Source organism: Lissotriton helveticus, chromosome 2_1 (assembly GCF_964261635.1).
Source record: "Lissotriton helveticus chromosome 2_1, aLisHel1.1, whole genome shotgun sequence".
Classification (NCBI taxonomy): Eukaryota; Metazoa; Chordata; class Amphibia; order Caudata; family Salamandridae; genus Lissotriton; species Lissotriton helveticus.
Genome location: NC_136059.1, coordinates 760505433 through 760526652, shown reverse-complemented (window position 1 = coordinate 760526652; position 21220 = coordinate 760505433).

Here is a 21220-nt window from a genome sequence, read left to right as displayed (position 1 = left end):
GCAACCTGGGCTTCATCCTGGACTCCTCCCTCTCGATGACCAGACAAGTCAACGCCGTCTCCTCATCATGCTTTCACACCCTCCGCATGCTTCGCAAGATCTTCCGATGGATCCCGACCGAAACCAGGAAGACGGTCACCCAGGCCCTCGTCATCAGCCGACTGGACTACGGAAACACCCTCTACGCCGGAACCACAGCCAAGCTACAGAAAAGACTCCAACGCATCCAGAACCCCTCCGCCCGACTCATCCTGGACATCCCCCGACGCAGCCACATCTCCGGCAACCTGAGGGACCTGCACTGGCTCCCCGTCAACAAGAGGATCACGTTCAGGCTCCTCACCCACGCACACAAGTCTCTCAACGACCTGGGCCCCAAGTACCTCAACGACCGCCTGACCTTCTACACGCCCACCCGCCAGCTACGGTCTACCAGCCTCGCCCTCGCCGCCGTACCACGCATCCGAAGAGCCACCGCCGGAGGCAGATCCTTCTCCTACCTGGCGGTCAAGACATGGAACTTCCTCCCCATCCACCTTCGGCTGACCCAGGACCACCTCGCCTTCAGGAGACAACTCAAGACCTGGCTGTTCGAGCAGTAGCGGACCCCTTCCCCCAAGCGCCTTGAGACCCTTCCGGGTGAGTAGTGCGCTATACAAATATTATGATTGATTGATTGATTGATTGATTGACACTGGCCCTGTTGCTCTGCTGTGCTGTACTCTCCCATGTGCAGCCTCTCATGTACTTGCTGTCTCACCTGCCATGGACACTGGCCCTGTTGCTCCCCTGTGCTGTACTCTCCCCTGTGCAGCCTCTCATGTACTTGCAGTCTCACCTGCCATGGACACTGGCCCTGTTGCTCTGCTGTGCTGTACTCTCCCCTGTGCAGCCTCTCATGTACTTGCTGTCTCACCTGCCATGGACACTGGCCCTGTTGCTCTTCTGTGCTGTACTTTCCCCTGTGCAGCCTCTCATGTACTTGCTGTCTCACCTGCCATGGACACTGGCCCTGTTGCTCTGCTGTGTTGGGCTCTCACATGTGCTATGGACACTGGCCTTCCTGTTTGTGTTTCACCTGTGCATAGTATCTTGCAATTGAACATCATTTTGTGCCTTGCTGTTGTCTACTATTGTTCTACTGCTACACCTGTGCAATATGTGAATAAATACAGTTACTTCTGTTGTGTGTTTTGTGTGTCCTTGCTGATTAAAGTTATTTTTCTGTTTGTATTTGATTGCCTGTGCCCCATGCTCTATGTATCACTTCAACATTGCAAGGCTCTTTGCAGGCATCAGATTTTTAGACAGGGGTGACAGGGTCTTCAGTCCATTCTGACCCTCATAATAGTGTAATCTATGATGGCTATTTTACCTGCCATGCAGTTATCTTCTTAGTGATTTGCTACTGTTGGCTACACTGTTCACATGTCAGGTTGGGGGAAACTGCCAGCACAGGGCGTGATGCTGTGCAAAGGTTTTGAAGCAGGCTGGGATATGTCATGATGTACGTGTGTGGATTCGTTTATGTGTGCCCAGCCGTGTATGTGTATGGTCATTTTGTGTTGGCCCTTAGTCCTGATACCATGGCCTACATGAGATGCATGGTCTTGGGTGTAGCAGAGGTGTGCAGTGTGAAGGGTGTAAGTTTGTAGTGGATGTATGTGTGCCCCTGTATTGTGAGAGACACACATGTGTCACCCAGGAGTTGTATGCCTGTTGTTTGCTTTGTCTTGCCCTGTGTAGAAGAGTGAATGCTCTTGTGTGAGCTGTTTGTAGTGCACTGTGCTGTGTGTTGGTGTGTCCATGCTGTTGTGTGTGACTCCTCGTTGTGTTGGTAAGTTAGAAGTGTGCAAAGTGTGTGAGTTGCACATCAGTGTTGTGTTTATCTGATCCTCAATGTGTCTTGGGTGTGTTTGTGTAGACTGTGTGGCCCTGCTGCTCCACAGTGGCATTGTGTTTGTGTTTGTCATGCTTTGCAGGCACATGGTGGTTTTTCTCCTCCTGTATGACATGGTGTGTGTGGTGTAAAGCCATCCCCTATGTGTCCCACTTGTGCCTGGCCATTGTAGGTCTTCCCTCCCTCTATTTGTGTGTGGTACACCCCTTACATGTCTGCTACTGACATGCAGGCTATTTCACTTTGATGTCAGCTGTCCCCTTGATTTCCATGTGTGTGTGCCTCCCCATCACTTCATTTGTGAGCTTGTGTTTTGTGGTGCAGTTCTTGGGCCATAAGTGTTGTTCCACTCTGGACATTGCCCCAATGGTTTATGTGTGCTGTCCTTGTGCTATTAGTCATTCTGTAGTGGTCATGTGCACTTCAGTTGTGTGTGCTGCTCAGTGCTCTGGTGGAGATGGCTTGGTTCTTGTATCACAGAGTGGTGCATATGTAGTTGTTGTGTTGGATGTCTGGGTGTTGGCTGTGGTATTGCTTCAGTTCCTGGGTGTACTGTTGTATTTGTGCAGTGCTGATTTGTGGTGTGGGTGATGAGGTTGTGTCATTCATGTGTGTGTGTGGCTGTTGTGCTTGTTATGCACACACTGCTTGTTGTGCATGCAGTGCTGTGTGTATGTGGCCATGGCATTGCCTGATGTGCATCCCCTGATGTCTTGTGGTGTTTGTTGATTAGGGTTTCATGTGCATCTGTGGTAGGTTTGATGTGGCAGTGTGTGTTTGTCCAGATGCACTTCTTGCGTGATTTGTGTTATGATGTGTGTGTTTTGTTCCTGAGTGATGATGTTGTGTACTCCTGTTGTGTCTGTGCTACCATTGCTTTTCCCCAGTTTGGCTGACACGTATGTCTGTTTCTGTTAGAGTTCAGAATGTGCTCTTGTAGTGTTTGTGTGTTGTTCTTGTGCAGGCATCTGTTGAGGCATCCCTGTGTGTGTGTTGTGTTTGTGGCTACACCCAAGGTGTGTACTTGTTTGTGTGTGTATGTGCTGGCAAGGATTGTGAGCCTTCAGTGTGTGTGGCACTGCTGTTGTGTGTTCCTTGTCAGCCACTCCTGCAGTGGCTGTCTCCCTAGTTGTGTGTTGTGTGGTGCAGGGTGTGTATTGTGCTTGTTGTTGAAGTGCTTGTTGGTATGCATGGGGGTGCACGGGATGGGAACCTGGCCTGTGAATTGATGGCATGTGTTGATGTGTGGTTGGGGTGGTGTGTCCCTATGGTGTTTGTGCCCTGCCCATGCCTTGAAGTGGCCCTGCCTTTTGCATAGTGCGAATGTGTTGACCGCGGCGGTGACGTGACCGGGACGGGACGTTGCTGCTGGTTAGCGGACGGTGTGTGTCCCGGATGCTGAGGGGTGCCTTGTTGTCAGGTGGGTCATGTGTGGGTGCCCTTGTGGATGTGTTGTGACCCCCAGCAGGGTGTCTGTGTGGTGATTGGACCCTGTGTCGGCCTGTGTGTTGTGTGTTGCATTTGTGTAGTTGCGTACCTGTGGCGTCGTCCGCGGCGGCCCATCTGACGATAGTGGTGTAGGAGGTACATCACCAGATGCATGTGGAGGGCTGGGTCCTTGGCGTTCATGACCGGGTCTTGGCTATCTTGCTCTGCTGTAGAGTTTCCGCCTGCTCAGGCTGGGTGATGTCTCCGCTGCAGTGCGTCTGCTTGTTTGGGCCATCCTAATTTGTCGAGCGGTGCGGACGTCATTCGGCACGGCGGTGAGTCTCGATTGGCTCCCACCACCACGATGGCGGGCGCACTTTGATCGGGGTGCATGGCGCTGCGCGGCGGATGGGAAATGACCTATGTTTTGCTATCCTAATGTGGCGGACGTGAGTACCGCTGCTCGCGGGCGGAAAAAGCTGTTTTTCCACCCCGCCGCCATCGCCACCGCCCGACATCCTAATGGCCCCCATAGTATTTAAATTGTATATACACCAAAATACTAACAGTATGTTTATTTCAATGAAATGCGATCCATTATATAATTCTGGGCAAAAATAAATTACTTAGATTGATGAAAAAAAACATGTTTTATGTGCATGAGGCCAGCATTGATACATATAACACAGTGCTGCTCATTTACTTGTTTTAATTTGATTTAATATTATTAGAAAAAGTTCAATCATTATATACTCGTTATCCTTGGTAGGCCACATGATGAGAATACAAACTTAAATGTTGTTGTGTCTATTTATATCTATGTTTCTGAATATTATTTTTTCTAGAACTATTGTTGTTGACATATAAGATAGGAATTTGGAACTTTCTAGGGTAATCTCTGTGTTAATGTAAGAGAAGCATCAACACATTCACACCAGTAGGGTGAATTGTTAAGGGAGATTGTGTAGTGACTAGAGCTGATTGAGTGTCTGTGATGGAAAACAATACCCACCGTAGTGTATGTTTTCTTATGAACTGCTATCTTAGCAGCTTTAAAGTTGGTGATATTAATATTGATTTAGCTACCATCAGCTCAGCATCTTTGTAGCATGAGGATGAGATATTTTGAACTGTGCCTTACAACCAATGTAGACAACAGTTCCGATGTGCAGTGTGGACCGGAGTTGTTCTGCACAGAGTTCATAAATAGTTTTTCAAATGATACTGACCAGCAATCTGGTACTATAAGTTACACAAATCACTCGAATTGAATGTCTGTTCTACCTGAGTAGCGATAATATACACACACATGGTTACAGAAATAGTTTGTTGTAAAAAAATCATTAATCGCAATTCCCTCTTTTTCTAACACATTTAGCACTACCTCTAAAAACTCCTCTGCATCTAGTTGCATGTTCACAGTGAACTGTGTACCACCATTACAGCATCCATTTCCGCTGGCCTCTTATATGGCTTTTTTACTTTAATTTCCACAACGTTTCCAATTTTTCACACTAAACACTAATGCTGCCCTTTTTATTACTAACATTCCAACAGCCAGTTAATCAGAGCGCTTGCTCTCACAGGATTTGTTGAATCCTCTTGTTTTTGCAAGAGTGTGAAGGCTAATGACAAATTGGGGCCTCCTGATCAATCACAGGCCTAGTTTTGATTTTGCTCTGTCGCGGGACGCCAGTGGAACTCTCACAAGCCCAACTTTCAAAATATACAATTCATTTTCACCCGTAATTTCCCAAAAACTACTGAACGGTTTAATACCATTAGGAGGCCTTCCTAACTGTATCAGAATCAGGCCCTAGGCGGGAATGCTTTCCTAACAGCATCAGAATCAGGCCCTTATTGTTGATGTTCACACAAAGGAGTGGACAGGTGCAGGTGCAGGTGCAGGTGCAGGTGTTTCAAACAAAAGAGGGTGTATTTACGCCACCAGGCACATTGCTGTGCTTGCTCATTTTTGTTGGAATATAAAACACGCATATCGTGTGCATAGCTGCGTGCATGGACTTCGGACAGAAACAGAAGGGTTAACCTTGTGCGTGTGTACTATCAGAAACAGAGTACTTGGGTATTTTCTTCCTGGTACAGAGGGGACACGAGATTGCAGGATATTAGAAATGGGGTTCTCTAGTTGGCAGGTTGTTACCCTGTCCAAGTAGGGACCCTTCTTCCTAGTCAGGTTAAGGGGGATATACTTTTAAAATAACCCCTGCTCACCGCCTTGGTAGCTTGGCACCAGCAGTCAGGCTTATCTCAGAGGCAGTGTGTAAAGCATTTGCATATAACCAACAGTAATACATTGAAAACGCTACAAAAGGACACCACACAAGTTAAAAAAAATATCCAATATTTTATCTGTGCAAACAAGACCAAAACAAGAGAAATCAACCATACAGTTATTAGAAATATTATTAAGCAAAAATAGACTTAAAATACAGTTCCTTGAAGTCAATAGCTCCAACTGAGCTATCACAGCATTGTGCACAACAAATCCAAACAGTCCTGGCTGGCCACGGCGTCGTGGGTGCCAGCTACGGTGTCGGGAAGACCAGCAAACAGTACCTTTAGAAATGCAGGGCATCGGTGACCTCACGATGAGCTTCCAAGAGTTGGCAAGCGTCAATTCCTGAGGTCAGTGCAGGAATCATCGGACCCTGTAAGTCACACACGTTGCAGATCAAACTCCATGCCACTAAAGTCAGGAGTGCTGGTGTTGGCGTAGTCTGGGCTGCAGTGCGAAGTCCAGTGGTACGGCGTGCAGTGCTCTCAGGTCACGGTGTAGGCAGCAGCTCGGTTACAGTTATCCAGTGGATTCGGTGAGACCTGGGCTGTGGTGTGTAGTGAGGGGGGGCTCGGTGCGGTGCTATAAGGTCACGGTGCCAAGGATGCGGTGTGGAATGAGCTGATGCGTTGTGTAACTTACGTGCGGTGCCCTCAAACCACATTGCAAGCAGCGGTGTGAATGTTGGTGTAGAACATCGTCATCTGGGATACCAGGGCAACGGTATGAAGTGAGGCGGTGCGAAGTGTGGTGCCCATAGGTCATGGTGCAAGCAGCAGCTCAGTGGTGACATCGGGCATCATTGTCGGTGAGACCAGGGTTGTGGTGTGAAGTGTGTCAGTGCACTCTGTGGTGTCTTCATGACAACCTGCAGTGGCATCGTTGACGGCGTTGGGTTGCTTTTTCTTCTGTTGCAGCACAAAACACACTGTTCCCAGTGCCGGTAGCAGATGAACTTGAAGTCTTTGCTGTTTCCAAGACTTCTTGAACAAGGGGCAAGCTCCACCTCAAGCCCTTGGAGAAACTCAAACAAAGAAGTTGCAGAACGTTCAGTCCAGTTATTTCTCTTTCCAAGGCAGAAGCAGCTACTGCAGGCCAACACAGCAAAGGACACAACAAAGTGGTAATTCCTCCTCACAGCTTCTCCAGCTCTTCTCCTTGGCAGGTTCCTTGAGCCTAAAGAATTCTAAAGTCCTGGGATCATGGCCCCAATATGTATACTACATTTACTCTTTGTGGCCAGTCAAAACCAGTTCTACACTCTCTGACCCAGCTTCCTACAGGAGGTGGAGACCGCATTGTGCATAGGAGACACTGCGGATTAGTGTGCTAGTGAAAACTCCTCCTGTAACTCTACATACAATGCAGACCAGGTCTTTTCAGGCCAAATATGAGTCAGCCAGGAAATGCAGGACTCACCTCAACCCCCCATGTGAGTGTCTAAAGTAAATTTACAACCCCAAACCTATCACTCCAAAACAAGACAGCCAATACACAAACCAGCAGAGGCCCACAGAATACCCACTTTCTAGTAGTGGTAATTTCAAACACAAAATATAAAATCATCTTTACTAAAAGAAGTATTTTTAATCCTGAGTTCTGGCATATTAAACTGTTTCTCTATCTTATCCCAATGGAAATGTAGGCTTGTGAGATGTTACAAAGCAACTCACATGTTACCCTTTGGGACAGATAGACTGTCAATAGTGAAAAAAGAAATTGGCCATATTTCACTGTTAGGACATGTCACACATTCCAGGTCCTGTCCTACCTTTCACATACACTGCACCTTGGGGGGTACCTTGGGTCTACCTGAGGTTTGCCTTACATGTAAGAAAAGGAAAGGTTAGGGCCTGGCAAGTGGGGGCACCTGCATGGTCGGCATGGCAGCAAAAACCGTGTGCTGACACTGCAGTGGCAGGTCTGAGACACCTTTGAAAGGCTGCTTGTGTGGGTGGCACAACCAGTGTTGCAGTCCCACTAGCAGATATTTGATTTACAAGCATTGGGCACACACAGTGCACTGTACTAGGGACTTTACTAATAAGTCAAATAAGCCAAACATGTAGACTCCAATCAATAAACACAATTTACAGTCGGAGCACTTTCACGTTAACACTGAACAGCAGTGAGAAAGTGCACAGAGGCACTAAACCAGCAATACAAAGTCCAACATACTATTAGAAACAGGTGGCCAGAGAGTAAAACAAAACAGAGGAAACATGCCAAAAGAAGCCAGGTCTAACAGGGACAACCCACGTGCTGGGCTTTGCTCCATGCTGGTCACGTGGAGACCACAACAGAGCCCCTGATCTGGAGTGTTCCCTCCAGCACTCTCCCAATCCCTTACCGTAGCCACTGTAATAGAGCTGCTATGCCCTACATTCGCAGCCTGATTACCGCAACACACCTAATATGAGTGCAAGTGGGCTGCACCCTTGGTGATAGTGGGGAATATTTTGCAAATCATGCCTGTATTACCCACTGTGATGATTGATGGATGTTACTGCTGCATCTCATGCTCTGATGTAATGCTGCATATTTTACTTGATACTGCATTGCCAGGATTGCGAGTGTGCTCTCAGTAATTTCTGCACATTGCTTATGATTTATGTGTTGTGGCGCTAAACTGCTGCATTTGCATGCCCTGATAGTGTAATGTATATCATTGTAATCCTTGCATGGCCAGGATAATGAGCTTTACCTTAGTATTTGTGTAATGTGCAGGTTTCATGATTATGTCTTTTTGGTCTATGTGTTATGTACAATATATGTAATTTTTTAAAATATAATCCTGTGTGGCGTCTCTCTTGTGGTGTATTAATTGTGTCCCTGATGTGAGTGTGTTGTGCAAATGCTTTACACATTGCCTCTGGGGATAAGACTAATTGCTATATGCCAAGCGGCCCAGGGTGTGAGCACAGGTTATCTTTGTAGTGTAACTTACTTGTCCGGACTAGAGTGGTGGGTTCTGCCTGGCTTAGGTGCATACCCTAGCCTACCAGAAACTCCCTCTCTAACAAGGAGCAATCGTCTTCAGTACTGCTCAGTAAACCCAGCGAGGACCTGTATATTATTCTAAATACAGAGTGATAATCAGATGAGCATGGATGCGAACGTCACTGTGGTCTGACAAAGAAAGATGCATAACAAAGTCCAGTAGGTAAATCACCTGGTAAATTTCACATTTACCTGACATATAATGAATACACTGTACTATGCCTTAGACAGAAAACAATGCCACATTCAGAATGTTATACAACATCTCTGTTTCGGCTGATAAAGTAGGGACAGGTTCTTCAATTTGTATACAGTTATAAAACCATCCTGTCCAGGAACATGAGGAAAACATTACATTTTTATAACTGTTACCCTGGGAGCAAAACCATCGAAGAGACTGAACCTAGTTAATTCAAAGAACGGTAAAGGTGAGTTGAAGCTTCACACTGCACGTTCATGGAGGGGGAAGACGAGCTGGAGACAGCTTTACGAATGTGAGAAAAATGGCACCTATCGAAAATGTGCTAACTGAAAACTCAATTAGGTCTAAAGCCCCACTCATTATAATGTAAATTCTCTCGTTCAATAAAGTACTATAGAAACATTGCAGTTGGAAGTCTTTGGTGTTAATTTGTAGCATAATTACCTGTCAAATCTGCACCCACACCTGGATCCACACACTCCACCACCTTTGCCACTGCTCTTCAACAAATTCTTGTTTCAACTGGCACAAATACACCAACATCAACAGCTCATTTGCTCACACAAAATAACATTTACAACTCTTAACATCATGCATGCAGCCCACTGGCAAATAATATCTTAAACTGCAAACAGCTCCCCAGGCGTGGAATGGGGGTCTCCCCCCCCCCCCCGCCCCGACGTTGGGGAAATGAAAGAAGGAACTTGATAGGTGAATGAACGCAGAACAGGCAGTTTTCCAGGCACGCGGCTGCCCCCGGAAACATAGGAAAATATGGTCCAGTTGTGCTCCATACCAGGGTATCGACCTTCCCCTCCTCCCATCTCAGATCCCTGATGGATGGGGCTACTGGCACTCCCCAGACCATCCCGAGCAGGACACTACGTACTATTATTGCATGTATGACTACCCCCCTACACTTCCTTAAATGTCTGGGTTTTGGATCTGTTTGCGCAAAGTTCATGTTGTTTTGTGTTAATTACAGTTAAAAATGAATACCACCTTTGCATCTCTGGACCATTATGGTGTCAATGTATGTATATTTGGCTACGGCCCAGCTGGTATCATGAAAACTCAATAAAATGTCTTTTGTTAAAAAAAACTGCAAGCAGCTCACTAAACCTCAGCCAGAAATTGTCATGAGTTAAAAAACAAAGCCCGATAGAGAGTGTAAAGAACAATATCAAAAACCTAGGGGCATATTCATAAGTACGATGGCACAGAGGAACGCAGCAAGTCACCTTACTGTGCTGCCCTGTGACACCCGTAAAGGCCAGGAATGCACCATATTTATCCAATACTTTGCATTTCTGTCTTTACCCCTGTGCTGGTGCTGTTTCGCACCCTAGCACAAACGCAGACTCCCTTGCACCATGGTGCACGTGTGTCCGTGTTGTCGGCAGGATTGTTTTTGTGTAAGAAGGGGCACATACCTGCACAGAACCAATTCATATATGTTTTTCTATGTGTGCTGCAGAAGGAATAGAAAGAGGATAAACCAAGGAGAAATAATGATATTTCTCCTGGCTACACCTCATCTCGAGAGGCGTAAGATTGTGATGTATTCCCAGGTTTACAAGTTTTTGTCTCATCAAAATCCATGGATGTTGATTGGAAACACCCACTGTAATGCACATGGAACGCCTTCTCTTGGGCAGAGTAAGGCAACGCAGCAATTTGGGCTGCCTTGACTTACTCCATGTTCATGAGGCCATTCAAAGTCATGCAAAGTGGCTTGGCGTAGCCACATAAGTATGATTTGGTGGTTTGCACTGCCACTGCGTCACAAGAAGTGGCGCAACAGTGGTGCAAGGAGCACGTAAATGTGACCCTAAGTCTATGAACCTGAGCTTTTTTTTTGCCCAAACCCCATTTCATGGCCAACTACAAATGTGCACACCGAGCAATGATAGGCCATAGGGGTTGGTGTTTGGCAGGCCTTGGCTTAACTTTCAGTGTGCCTGACTCCTCGCTCACTTATTTCGGCCATGGGCAGTAAGTGGTTGGACATAAGATCTGACTTGTGGCCAGACCAATGGTTAATTTGAGTCAGTGATTGCCGGTGGGGGGCCCAGTACTTATTGTTGGGACCAGCAAATATGTTTTCAACAGTGAGCAAGAGACAGAAAAATAAACAAATGAGAAAGGCAGGGGAAGAAAAACATGGATAAACCGTCATAAATGCAGAAAGCAGGAACTTGTAAAAGTGAGCTAAAGGGACAGAAGTGTCTTTTAGTGGGTTAAAGAGCCCTGAGTTGAATTCAGGACTATGCACCCTTGGTATTTGTAATTGCACCAGCCGATGGTTTCAGGTCAGAACATTGGGCACCAGCACTCATTCCATTGCACATTAAGTACTGGGCTAGGCCCAGTATCCAACCCACCATGCATCAAATGCATGGTCATACACCTTAATAGCTACCCATTGGCTCTGAAATGTAGACACCACAATTCTTAGCAAGAACCTCTAAAGTAACCTTGAGACATGCTAGGGAGCAGAAAGTGGTTCAAAACCTCTTACTGCAAACCCACAGTTTAAAGCACTGCCAGTAATGAGCATGGCTTTGACAATGTTAGGTCTTCTAGCTACTTCATCAGAAGAACAATGAGCTTTTAAACCTACACTATCGACCCTCAGACCGTCAGCTGAAGGTGAAAAAAGAGCAGACTCTAGAAGAGGAGAGAAACAAAATCAGACTGATGAGTGGGAAAATCCACTGAGCATTGATCGAACAGCTTGATGAGAAGGGCAAACCAGGGTATTCTTGGCCAATATAGGGCTATTAGAAGGAGGTCTGTCTTCTTATCACTGTTGTTGTGAAACACCTTGGGCAGAGGAAGAATTGGATGGAAAGCATAGAGGAGACATCTGTGCAAAGAAAGTGACAAAGCATTGATTCCCCAGGCTTTTGGAATCAGAAAACAAAACTGAGGCAGAAGAGAATCCTTCTCTGTTACAAACAAGTCCAACAAAGGGAGACTGAATTTCTTTACTATTGACTGAAACTGAACTGGGCACAGACAAAGTTATGTCAAAAGGGCATGATCCTGCTTAGACGACCCACATTCTTGATCATTAATGTTTTCTTCAGGAGGTGAATTCGCTCCATTGAGAAGACCCTGGACACTCCACAACCCCTGAGTGAACAAGGCAAGCATGAGAACCTGCCTCTCCCCCATCAGCTTACATGAGCTTGAGACACCTGTTTGTCAGTTTGAATTGTAAATTACTGCCACTGTAGGAAGGAAACTGTTGGACTTGGCCCTTTTTGCAGGGTCATCCCTGAGCTTTTTGCCTTCCTCCTGTATTTTTTCTGGCCTGTTGTTGGCTATTTTATGACTCTGGGCACTTTACCACTGCTGATCAGTGCTAAAGTGCATATGCTCTCCCTACTGTAAAATGAATGTATTCATTAGTGATTCCATGATTGGCTATTTGGTTTACCTGTCAGACCCTAGTACAGTGCACTGAGTGTGCTCAGGGCGCGTAAATCCAAATGCTGCTAGTGAGATTGCAGCACTGGTTGTGCCACCCACAGAAGCGGCCTTGTAATACGTGTCTAAGGTCTGCCATTGCAGAACCTGCGTGCAGTCTGGTACTGTCAAGCTGACTGGGCAAGTGCACCCTCTTGCCAGTCCCTAAACCTTCCCTTTTCTTCATATTAGTCACCCCTATGGTAGGCCCAAGGGCAGGGTGCATTGTAAGTATAAGGTAGGACAAGCCCTGATGTGTGTGGCATGTCCTAATAGTGAATTACAGTCATTTTCGTTTCTCACTATTGCTAGGCTACCTGTTCTCCATAGGCCAGAATGGGCTGTTACAGTTTATAATCCTAACAGACTCAGAGAACATGGTGGAAATTCGAGTTTAGTATGCCTGAAGTTTATTTTAATATTCTGTGTTTGCAAATACCACTTTTAGAAAGTAGGTATTTGCTTGCCTAACCATTTAAGCCTGTCTCTGCTAGGTTGTGTATTCCTTGTCTGGAGTTTGAGTGACAGGGCAGGGGGATTCCAGGAGACAGAATGAGTCAGCCCAGTGATGAATAGAGAGATCTGCATCTAGATGGGAGGGAGGAGTTGCACCTGGGACCTGAATAGGAATGTGCCCCCCCCCCACAGTGCTGGGTCCACCCCCTGTGGTGCATCTGATGTCTCTGCCCTGCACACTGAAAGAAGAGAAGGAAGACTGTCAATAGAGTGCTCCAGGGCTGTACTTGCCTTTCACAATGCTGGCTCCACCTCCTGTGGGGCGTCATATGTTCCTGCCCTACCCTGTGAAAGGAAAGGAGAAGTCTGGTAAACAGAGGGCTTCAGAACTGGTTTGAACTGGGCACAGGCCCCTCTCACCTCAGAGAACAAAGGATTTGGGGGTATAAGTATTGGGACCCTGATCCCAATAAATTAGATCACTATTGGACTTACAAGACAAAACCTCTGCTGAGGAGAAGGTACCTGAAGAAACTGGGGAGAGACTATTCCCAAGCTGAAGTGCTGCTTGGGGATTGGCCTGCAGTGGTTGCCTGACTGCCAAAGAGAGGAGAAAGAACTTTGTTGACTATTCTTTCAACTTGTGCAAAAGACCTCCAGGGGCTTGGAAGAGAGCTTGCCCCCTGACCGAAGTCCCAGGACCAGTGGACTTCACCAGCCTTTGTGAATTGCTGCTGGAAATGCTGTTACAGTGGCTAAAGAGGCAGGGAGCTGTGGCCCAGTGTCCTGTAGGCACCGCATCAAGCAACGTCCACCTCCAACAACGCAAGCTCTGTGCTCACGACTCCGTCCTGATGCCGTCACCGAGCCTTAGCCTGCAACGCAAGCCATGGATCCACGAACTCTGTCAACGGGCCGCTGCCTGCACCGCGTTGAGGGACACCGCGTCCTGCAACGCTACCTTTCTGCACCGCGAAGAACACCGGAACCGGCTCACACATCCGTGCCGGCCGCCTCAAGTAAAAGGTTCTGTGACTGAGTCTGTCGACATTTGAGTGGGCCCGTACTGACATGGTCCGCTGGATTTGTTAGACTCTGTGTTATTTTCAACAACGCTGTAGCCCGTCCGGGCTACCGGCTCGCAGAGAACCTTGATTTAAGCCTTTTTACAAGAACTCTTGAAATCTAGTAGTACTGTGGATTCTTTTTGTCGTTCAAGGGGGTGAGCTGGGGTTATTTTAGGAGTGTAATCCCCCTTACTCTGACTAGAGGAGAGGGTCCCTATTTGTCACAAGTACCTACCTGTACCAAATAGAGACCCCCAAATCTAACCGAAACAAAAGACAGAACAGCTCAATAAATTGCTGGTGGAACCATCCAGCTGGAGGAGGTTGTTGACACTTCTATGAACCAGAGTCCTTGGATGGAGTTGCCCTCAATGTGGTTCCCCAGTCCAGCTCCTGGCTTCTGGTATTACTTTCTGAGGAGGAAGAGGAGCTAGGGATACACCTGTCTATATGATCTGACAGCGGCTACCACAATAAGCCTTGACAAATCTAGTGTGTGAACGGAATCATCTCCTCAAAATATTCTGAACAAGGGTTCCAGTAGGACAAAATGCTGAACCAGAAACTATGGGTAAATACAAGTCCTAAGCACCACTGTAAGACAGGCAGCCATTTCTCACTGCCACTTTCATTTTGGACTGTATCAGTGGGTCTGGAGATTTTCCTTCTTTCGAGGAGGCAAGTCTTAGCCCTGGTCTGTTTGAAAAGTTGCCCCTATGAATTTTTGTTATTGAGGGGTATCAGTTATGACTTTCAATGGGTTTTAGTTTTTTTTCCTCTTCTCTTCTATTCCTTTTTTAAATTTTTTTTTATTTTTTTTATTTTCATACAGTGAATTATACAGTAGGTACATCTTCCTTTATAGATTACAAATCAGATCATACAGCAATACAAAACACATAAAGAAAAGGAGATGAAAAAAACAAAAAACAGATCATTTGTATCTTCAACAACTAACGAAACCCAATAAGGAAAGTCACAGTCTAAGTCTATACAATTCTTTCTAACCAGTTAATGATCGGAGACCAGATTTTTTGACCCCAGTTCCGTTTCTTTAAGCCACATTTTTTATAAACAGAAAGTTCTAAATTATATAATCCAAGTAACCTAGATCTTCAATTGATTAATGTAGGGGCATCAGTACTGATCCACTGGGAGGTAATACATAGTCTCAATGTTGACATAGCAATAAAAAAAATATATATTTCTGCATTCACACGAAACATGCCTGTTGAAGGACCCTCAACCCCAAAGATTACCAACTCTGAAGTGAGTGTAACCGGAGTTGCTAGAATTAGGTTTAAAAAGTGGTTTATATCCTGAAAAAATATTCCCAACCCAGGGCACATGAAAACATATGTAGAGAATCGGCTCCAAATAGTCCACATCTATTGCATGAGTGCCCCATGGAATGTGCCCGTTTAGAAGTATTAGCAGGGGAATAATATAAATCAAAAATCAACATAAAATGTTGCGATTTCAGGCTGCCAGACAAAATTACAGAATTAGCCAGTTCAAGCGACTTAAGCAAATTAATATCTACTCCTCCTAATTTCCTTTCCCAGCGAGCGCATTGGGAGACTAAATCATTGGGCAGCTGGGCCAATAGAGGCTGATAAATTACCCTGTTGCGTGTTTGTCTTGGCAGCAGTTCAATTATACTAATTTTTGTAATCTAAAACCTAGGAAACTCCGAATTTGTAGGAATTTAAAAAAATCACTCTTGGGGAGACCAAATATCCCCCTGTAGAGAGGTGAATGACATCAAACTTCCTCCCTGACTTAGGTCCCCAAGGTGCGTTATCCCTGTGTCGGACCATCTAAACGTAGTCCTGTCCTGCAATATTGTCAGTAGAAGACCATGAGCAGAGAAGGGAGTGTATGCATTGGTGTTTGGAATTTTGAATCTTTTTCAAATTTTTCTCCATACAGAATAGGTAGATTGTACTGTTTTAAATCTAGTTTTCTTAAAGTAGCTTGGCTCCAAAGTCTTAACTAACCTTTGTCCTGCATGCTCCCCTAAAAGCATCTCATACATGGAAGGATTGGTGGCACCTGATCTAGGTTTTTTAGCGGTTACAAGAATTTCCATATGTTGTAAGAGAGCAGCCCAATGATAGTGTAGGAAGTTTGGCATGCCCCCAAATCCCCTTGATCTAGGGAGAGTCATCCATTTGATTGCTCTTCTAGGCCTCCGATAGCCCCATAAAAATATAAAACATATCTGTTCGATTTTTTAATAGAACAAAGTGGGAAAAATAAATGGTATTGTTCAGAAAAAGTATAAAAATGTAGGTAAGATAGACATTTTGATGACATGACATCGACCATGTGGTGATAAATGCAGATGGTTTAACCTCTCCAAGAGGTTACTAACCGATTGGATAACCGGTTGTACATTAAGTGCCGGGATGCGTTCTACATCAGATGTAATTCTAACCCCCAAATAGGTAGCCTCTGGAACAGTTATAATTTCGGATGGACTGAGTTCATTGGAATGTAGACACTGTGTTTCATCTACGTTCAGTTTGTAACCGGAAATTACACCAAACTGTTTAGCACAAATACTCACTATGGGAAAGGCTAACATTAAATTTCTGGTAAGAATGGCGATGTTATCAGCATAAGCCAATGTTTTGTAGATCGTATTCTTCAATATTACGGACTCAATATTGATTTCCCTTTCCAGCTTTTCTAAAAAAGGGTCGATATATAGTGAGAATAATAATGGGGAGCAGGGGCAACCCTGTCTTGTACACTTAGTGATATCGAGTGATTGCAAATTTTGTCCAGCTATTCGAATAGTTGCTTCAGCGGATGTATATAAAGCTTGGATAAACTCAGAGGAGAATCCCTTCCAGCTTAAAACAGACCAGAGGAACCGCCTGTAGACCCTGTCAAACACATTTTCTGCGTCCAACAGGATCATCCCGAGCTGGGATCCCGTGGCCTGCACCCAATCACAGAGGGCAATTACTCTCTTAACATGGTCTGTTGTGTCTCTTCCCAGGATAAACCCATGCTGTCTAAGAGATACTAAGGGAGTTATAACTGTACAGAGCCTTGAAGCAATTATTTTTGCGTAAACCTTGCTGTCAGCGGTGATAAGTGTGATCGGTCTGTAAGATCCCGGATTTAATTCAGATTTATCCTTTTTCTTAAACATAATGATTGTAGTCTGTTGCCAGGATTTGGGGGTCTGTCCCTGCTGAGCAAGCTGGAATAAAGATGTTAGAGTAGGCTTCCGCGTTTGCCGAAAAGTTCTAAAGAACTTAAGGGGGATTCCATCAGGCCCGACTGCTTTACCAGAGGATAGAGGTAAGATCGCTGTCTCAATTTCATCCTAGGTAATGGGGATATTAAGGACCTCATTCTGATCAGGGGAAACTGCTGCCATTTCTACTTCATTCAAATATTCCATGATACTAATGGTAGTAGCCTCTGCTTCTGCAGTATATAGTTGACTATAAAAGTCATGAAACACATTAAGTATTCCTTGCGATGTATCCAATATTTGACCCTGCGAGTCTTTAATGCGACTAATAGTATACGTCACAGCCCTTTGTTTAATGCGTTTGTTATGCTATGTTATAGGGATTTTATATAGCGCAGGTTCACCGAATGGTCTCTTCGCGCTTCAGAGAGGAGGTTAGCGTCCTAGTACAGTGCAAAGACATCAGAGAATAAAAGGAGTTATTCGAATGACTCTCTAAATAGGATAGTTTTAAGTTTCCTAAATTTCAAAAGAACTGGTTCCTTGCGCAGATGTTCCGGCAAGTTATTCCAGAGGTGTGGAAGAAGAGCCGAACAGGCTCTGCCTCCCTTGGAGGCGAGGTGAAACCGAGGGGAGACTAAAAGACCCGCCTCCGAGGACTGCAGAATACGTCTTGGGGTATAGGTGTGAAAGCGCTCCTTAATGTTAGCAGGGGCCTGACCATACAGGGCTTTATGAGTGATGCAGAGGCCTTTGAAGATGGCTCTTTGCTTCATCGGTAGCCAATGCAATTTAATAAGAAGTTCAGAGGCATGCGCCCTTCTGGACAGGCCGAAGATCAGTCGGGCAGCATCGTTCTGCACCACCTGCAATCTCCTGGTCAGATTTAATGGCAGGCCAATATACAGGGCATTGCGATAATGGTAGCAGACACAATCGTCTACAATGAGGTCGTAGACAGGAGGGGCACACGTTTACGTAATTGCCTCAGGAGGCCAGTGCATGTCCCCACAACTGATGTAACTTGCTTGGCCATGGTGAGATCAGAGTCTATTTTTATGCCTAGACTTTTCACCAAGGGGACTAGGGAGGGGGCAGACCCCAGCTCCCGTGGCCAAAAAAGCTCACACCACGGGCTGTTTTTAGGGGGGACAGTCAAGACTTCTGTCTTATTGGGATTAATCTTAAGCGAGTTGGCCGACATCCACTTACGGTAAACCGTAATATATCTTGAACTCGATCCTGAGCTAGGCTTGAGTTATCAAGTTGTAGCAGAAGTTGTGTGTCGTCAGCATAGTTGAAAACCTGGCAATCCATACGTGCCAGGCTCTCCACCAGTGGTAGGAGGTACAGATTGAACAGAAGAGGGAACAATGCAGAACCTTGGGGGACTCCGCACGTCAAAGATCCCTTATCTGATGTCAGTGCGCCCAGTTGGACCTTTTGGGTACACCCCGACAGAAAGGACTCCAGCCATTGGTATGCTAGTCCCTTAATACCTGAATCCATAAAACAGGTCAGTAAAATTTTATGGCTAACCATATCAAATGCCGCTGATAGTTCGAGTAAAATCAGGGCATTCAAGGTTTTCCTATCGGCAGCAATTCTCAGCTCATCCAGGACAGATAGCATCGCCAGCTCTGTGCTTTGATGGGCTCTAAAGCCTGCCTGTCTGACCTGGAGCAGCTTGTGGTCCTCTAGAAATGTGGAAAGAGTTTTGAGGACCTGTTGTTCCAAAAGCTTTGATACAAAAGGGAGCTTAGAAAATGGCCTGTAGTTTTTCAGGTCAGTCACATCTGCTCCAATCTTTTTCAACAAAGGTGTAATTCTGGCTTCATTTAGGTCAGCTGGTACATAGCCAGTTTCCAACGAAGAATTTAGGAGACAGAGAGTCTGTTTCTCCATGCCCACGATAGCCATGCGGAAAATATCCGGGGAGCAAGGGTCTTCCGGGGAACCCGATTTTACCCGGTTTACCAGGTATTTTAAGGCTTAGACATCAAGACAAGGGAAATGGGTGAGTTGAGCACCCGACGGAGTGGCTAGGCTTTAACCAGCGTCGGGGGCTTCGACTGAGGTCCATATCTTCGATCTCTAGAAGAATGTCCTTAACTTTACGAAGAAAGAACGATTGGTAAACATTGCAATCACTGGGAGTGTCTTGGGATATACGTGTCGTTTTTTGACTCAGCTCTTTCAGGATTCCAAACGTTTCCTTCTGTTTATTAGAAGCCTCTGAGATCCTATCCTCATAAAACTGTGCATTCCTTACGAGGATCGCTTTTTTATATGAGGTCGATACGTTTTTATATAAAACAAGTTGAGTAGGATCTTTGTTTTTTCGCCATCTTTTCTTGGCCTCGCCGAGATTCTGCTTACTCACTCTAAGAGCTTCATTAAACCAAGGTGCCCTCTGACCTCCATCTCTTACTTTAATCTTCGGCTCTGGTGCCAACTGGTTGAAGGCCTTACAAAGGGTGGCTTTAAAGAGATCATAGTCTTGATCTAAGCTGCCTGCTGTAGTATTAGACATGGAACAGGTGAGGAGCGCCATTAACTGCGCTGCCTCTATTCTTTTTCCAGTCTCGTATCCATTTCCATATCGGTGGATGCTGGGGGGATGGGCTCTCACTCGAAACCCAACAGCTAACTATTGAATGATCCGACCAGGCACAGGGACTAATACTGGTTAAAACTGTCAGTGGCTGTGAGGTCCAGACAATATCTAAAATATGTCCTTTAATATGGGTTTGGTTTATCAACTAATTGAACAAGATTAAATTATTGTAATGCAGCTTCTAGCTGGCTAGCAGCGGGCACTTTTTGTGACTTATCCCACTGGAAGTTAAAGTCACCTACCAGTAGACAACGTTTGAACCTAGAGCACAAGTCCGAAATGACTTCCAGAAAAAGGTCAATAAACTTCCAGGAAGTCCGTGGGAGGCGACAGATGACCATTAATAAAACACATGAATTTTTAAAGGTAACCTTGATTCCCAGTAGGTCTGCGCCTTCGATATTCTCGGCCAACACCTTAGTTACCGTTAGGTGTTTTTTGAAGAGGAGAGCCACCCCTTCTTCTCTTGAACCCCTGTCCTATAATGCCAGAGAGTGTCGAAGTTCTCAGGCCATGCCGCAATTATATCGGGAGTGGAGGAGTCACTTAGCCAGGTCTCCGTGAAGGCGAGTACATATATATCACTATCCTGAAGGAGGGAAAAAACTTCAGGATGATGTTTCTGGAGTGATCGAGTGTTAAGAAATATTATTTTTAGTCCCAGGGATTTATTAGAGGCTACGCTGTCATGACCCAGGCGCGGAGAAGCCAACAAAAGATCTGCCTTATTATCCCGTAGGAGATTTTCCCAATGTAGTCTCTTCAGAACGTGCCTCTCCAGGGTATGGCTCCCTGTATCTAGTGCCATTAACTCTAACGTCGAGTAGAGTTTCAAAGGACTAAGGGGTCTGGCCCCTAGCCTGTGCAGGGCCCGGACGGGCGCCATGCAGGGCCAATAGGGCCAATATTTTCCCAGTATTCTCCCCAAGTTCATAAACATCAGACCTGTGCTGTATATAGTTAGCAGCGATCTCTTTGGCATAAAATGAAGGTATTTTTAATTTGGTAACGGATATTAAATGTAGGCATGCAACAGTGTTTTGACCAAGACCAATTTGCCTAGTAAGTTCAACCTCGGCAGAAGTCAGTTCGTCGATCCATTGTTTAATCATATCCTTAATCTCCTTCTGACGATGTAAGGAAAAGCTGAGCATCTCGCCACGTAAAGTAGCTTTAAATGCATCCCATACAATAATTTCATGGGCAGTACCGCTATTAATATTAAAAAATTCGGAAATCCAGCTGACCATATGTTGGCAATAGGCTGTATCTAATGAAAGTTTTTTATCAAAGGTCCATGGTTTTAAAGTCCTTGAAAGCCCAGATAATGGAATCCCTAAAATTAACGGATAGTGATCGGAAATAATTCTCGGATATAGATTAATGTCTACTTTTTCCGCAAGCTGTTGAGAGCAAAACATAGAATATAATCGAGCCGCACCAATTTCTTATGTGGTGTGGAAAAAAAGGTGTACCCTGGCTCCCCAGATCTGTGTCTATGCCATATATCCACCAAACCGTGTTCCATGGCTAAGCCCTTTAATGCCTTAAATGTCTTCTTCT